This window comes from Amblyomma mixtum, chromosome 7, assembly GCF_055824585.1.
Source record: "Amblyomma mixtum isolate Tamu chromosome 7, ASM5582458v1, whole genome shotgun sequence".
Classification (NCBI taxonomy): Eukaryota; Metazoa; Arthropoda; class Arachnida; order Ixodida; family Ixodidae; genus Amblyomma; species Amblyomma mixtum.
Window position 1 is genome coordinate 66413270 of NC_143018.1, and position 4567 is coordinate 66417836.

Below are 4567 nucleotides of genomic sequence, written 5' to 3' on the forward strand. Positions count from 1 at the left end.
GTTTTACTGTTTTTAAGGCAAAAACCTTTCATGCCTCATACTGTCTTTAGCAGACGCGTCGGCAGATTTGTTCTCCTTTCGGCGTCACTGCTTAAAAAGAAACTGCGCCGAGGGTGGAAATCGAACCAGGGCCTTTGGCATTTGAAGCGGAGGCGCTACCACTCCGCCACGAAGACTCAAGGTTCGAGCATGAATAAAAGCAAAAAAGATAAAAAGATAAAACGTAAAGATAAAACTGACAAAAAAGATAGAACGTGTTGCGATTCTCTACGTGCGTCACATCAGCGAGGCCCTTTCTAGGATTTTCCGTAAACACGGAGTGCACATTGCACACGTGCCAACCAGCAAGCTGCGAGCCGATGTGGTCAACGTAAAGGACCCGCTACCACGTGCCAAGTTCCCTGGCGTTGTTTATCGGATACCTTGCAGCAACTGCCCCGCCGTCTACATCGGGGAAACCGGGATTTTCCAGCGGCGCATGAAGGAGCACCAGGGCGACGTCAGAAACAAGCGCGCTGGCCACGAGACAGGCTGGGATGAGGTGGAAATCTTGGCGACGGAAAGAAACCTGTCTGCAAGACTGCATCTAGATTCCCTAATCATCCAGACAACGGCCAACACGCTAAACAAGAATCAGGGCACGCTACATCATATCTACGTGAAAAGTTTGCAGAAGATTCTGAAGCGTATATAACCATCCCTTCTTTTGTGACAGCCTTATTGTGAACAAGGGCCCCGTATGGGACCCGAAACGTCATTTTTCATCTTTTGACTTGGTCAGTGACCCAATTTTCCTTTGTGAATAAATGATGCTTCACCCTGACCAGATGGTGTTCCGTCGAACCTTGGACTATGAATAAAGGCGTATCTAGTGAATGCATGGGTTTCATAAATAAAACAAAAGGAATAAAGTCAAGAAATGGAAAAATAACAAATAAAAATAAGATATGAAAGCAAAAACAAAAGCAATAAATATAAGATAAGGAGCAAAAATAAAAAATAAAAACCAAAGTATGAAAAATAAAAGCCGCCGCGGTGGCTCAGTGGATATGGTGCTCGGCTGCTGACCCGAAAGACGCGGGTTCGATCCCAGCCGCGGCGGCCGAATTTCTTTGGAGGAGATATTCTAGAGGCCCGTGTACTGTGCGATGTCAGTGCACGTTAAAGAACCCCAGGTGGTCGAAATTTCCGCAGCCCTTCACTACGGCGTCTCTCATAGCCTTAGTCGCTTTGGGACGTTAGACCCCATAAACCAAACCATGAAAAATAAAAAAAGTAAATAAAAACAAACAGTGCGCTTCGAAACGCTTTCAACTTGCAGCACTTTAGGCAGCCAAAGTGCCCCCTGAATTTTTGAATGAGCCGACGAATAAGGTAGCAGCTCGCTTCGTTCCCGAGGTGCATTCTGCCAACAGTCTTGATCTTCGCCCAAGGTAACACTCAGTTATAAAAACTGCAAACACCCCTGTAAGGGGAGCTCATACGTGACAACCAACCCAGGCCCATTCTCTTTAAAGCTGTCGACAACAGTGCTTACAGCTTCTGTGTAAGCCGTGTCGTTACGTTTGTTAAAATTATCAAAAATTGTCAACATACCTGCACTCTTTTAATACTGTTCTATCTGTCGAACTTAGTTCTAGGGCACGGTCAATCAAGGCTAAAAATGTGTCACTAAGCATCGGGTTTACGCAGGATTCGATGTAGATCCATTGTTTTTGACTAAACATTACCAAAGACGCATTGAGTCGTCGCGCGGCGGCGGCCGGTAGCTACGCGTGACCTGTAGACGCGGCGCACTGCGTTCCAAGACGCTTTCAGTCGTCGAGCAGCGGCAGTCGGTAGCTACGCGTGACCTGTAGACGCGGCGCACTGCGTTCGAAGACGCTTTCAGTCGTCGCGAAGCGGCGGGCGGTAGCCACGCGTGACCTGTAGACGCGGCGCACTGCGTTCCAAGACGCTTTCAGTCGTCGCGCAGCGGCGGCCGGTAGCTACGCGTGACCTGTAGACGCGGCGCACTGCGTTCCAAGACGCTTTCAGTCGTCGCGCAGCGGCGGCCGGTAGCCACGCGTGACGTGTAGACGCGGCGCACTGCGTTCCTTCAGCTGGAGGCGCTGCGATTTTGCTTTCGCAACCTACTAGGGGGTGTTGCAAGCATCCGAGGCGAGCGGATGCGTGTCACATGCGCTCCGCAGTTTTTGGGCTTTTTGACCCGTTCAACCCGACTGGACCACCAAAAGTTTGGCTGGGATCGACGCCGGAAGTGAAGAGGACCACGAGGACCCCAAATTCAAGCCGGTGATTCCAATATTTTGGATCTTGTCGGCATTTGAATTTTCCATGTGGCCGACCAGGCGTTAAGCCTAACGGGGCTTAGCAAGAGAGCGGGGCTCCGCGGCCTCCCCGGCCTCGGCCCGAGGTAAAGAAGACCCGGAGCGATGGCCCGAGCAAGCGACCCCAGCTACGACCGACCCTCAGCGACAGGCCCGACAAAATTTTCGGCCGACTCGCAAGAAATCATGGAGGAAGACCTCCAGGACACCACCGAAGCGACTCCCGAGCAACCGGTCCGAGGCGGACGCGCGGCGGCGGGCAGCCAAGCCCTAGGAAGCAGCACCCCATCGACGCAACGGTCACAAGTAAGCAACAATGGCGGAACCGACGCAGATTGGGAAATCGCCATGCCGAGAAGGCAGAAGAGACGCCAATGCAGCGATAACAAGCAGCAAGTTTTGGCGGGAACGAGCCTAGGGAACGGGCCTTCCCTAGGCGCGGCGAAGGTCACAGATGGAACGCCAGCTGCACCGGAGAGGAAAGAGAGAGTAGGAGCGCCGAGGCGGAGACTGCCGCCGCTCCCCAGAGACGACCTTAAAATAGTCCTTCGGCCGAGGGGACTCGCTGTTAAAAACCTGCAGACGCACCAAGTGGCGCGGGCGGTAGTCGCGGCTACCGAACAAGGATGAAAGGCGGAGGACCTCATCATCCGACTGCGCAACGGATCGAACATCACCATCATCAGCACCAACAACGAAGAAGCGGCCCAGAAGATTAGGCGCATCATGCAGCTGAGCTTCGGGGCAAGAGCTACGCCGTCAACGCACACGTGGCAGCACCGGAAGGAACGCTGCGCGGGGTCGTCCACGGCGTGGACCCGGGAACCTCACCGGAAGAACTCAAGACCAACCTCAGAGTCCGCACGCAAGACGTGAAGATCCTGGCAGCCAGAATGCTCGGGAAATCCAGCACGACCATCATCACCTTCGACGGCCCCATTCTCCCGAAGCAGGTGCTGTACTACGGCGGGGAGATGTGGTGCTACCCGTACCGGCCCACGAGGCAGGTGTGCTACGCCTGCGGCCAACAGGGGCACCGAATGGACGTCTGCCCGAACCCGGACACCAGGACCTGCAGGCAGTGCGGATGCCAGAATCCGGCGGCAGGGCACCAATGCACACCCAAGTGCCTGCTGTGTGGCGGCAATCACGCGGTGGGCACGAGAGACTGCAAACAACGCCTCAAGTCAGCGAGCGAGCTGCGGTGGGGACCCCAGCAGCAGCAGCGGCGCAGCCGAGGCCGCAGCCGGGGAAGAAGACCAAGATGGTTCCGGGACGAGAGCCAGGACCCGGGCCGGAGCAGCCGCGGCAGCAGCCGGAGCCAGAGCCGAGGGTCCAACAGGGACGGGTCCTACCCACCCCTGGGCAACGCCGGCAAGCAACAGCCGCAGCAAAAGCAGCAGCCGGGCCAACAGAAGAAGAAGAGCGGCGGAGGTGTTAAGGTGAGCTGGGGAGACGGCCCTCCCAAATCACTTTTTGCTCAGCACTCTAACACCAACAACATACAAACCACACAAGACAAACAACTATTAGAAGAGATTACGAGCCTCAGGCGCGAACTCGAGCAAAGTCGCGAGGAAGCGAGGCAACTAAAGAAACAACTAAATGACATTATCAGAGAGAAACAAGAAATGAGGGCGGGTTATTCGCCGGCTAGAACGCCAACTCCACCACCTCAGGCGATGGACTTGGCGCAACAAAACCACGAAGGGGGAAACCCGGTCGATATAAAAAACCTCATAATGACTCTACAGGGACAGATGCAGCAAATGCAAAGTGAACTGCAACAGACACAACAAAAGTTTGCCTTGCAAGAACAGAACTTTAGAACCTATGTTAAAAACCAGACCACGCAAAGAACCACCAACAACGCCAGAGACAGACTATTCAACGAACGCAGGTTCGGCGCAGAGACCCCCAACACAAACAACAATAACAAAACATGGCAGAACGCCACCAACAACTAGAACTTTGGCAATGGAACTGCAGGGGGTACAAGCGTAAGCAAGGCCTCCTGCAGCAATTCATGTACACCAGAGGAACCCCACCTGATGTAATTATGTTACAAGAAACAAACAACACCCCAACACTCAGGGGCTACACGTGTCAGGAAAGCGGTCGAACTGCGACCCACATAAGCAAACAAGTAGTAGCCATAGCACACAAAGAAATAGAGGACACCCAGGTCGAACACGTAATTACAGAGATAATTCCCAAAAAGAAAACAAATTCCAAAT

General features: G+C 53.5%; 1 pseudogene; it reads left to right on the top strand.

The window, feature by feature from the left end:
- The first annotated feature begins 2019 nt into the window (after positions 1–2019).
- Positions 2020–4297, top strand: LOC149336367 (uncharacterized; annotated as a pseudogene).
- The last annotated feature ends 270 nt before the right edge of the window (positions 4298–4567 follow it).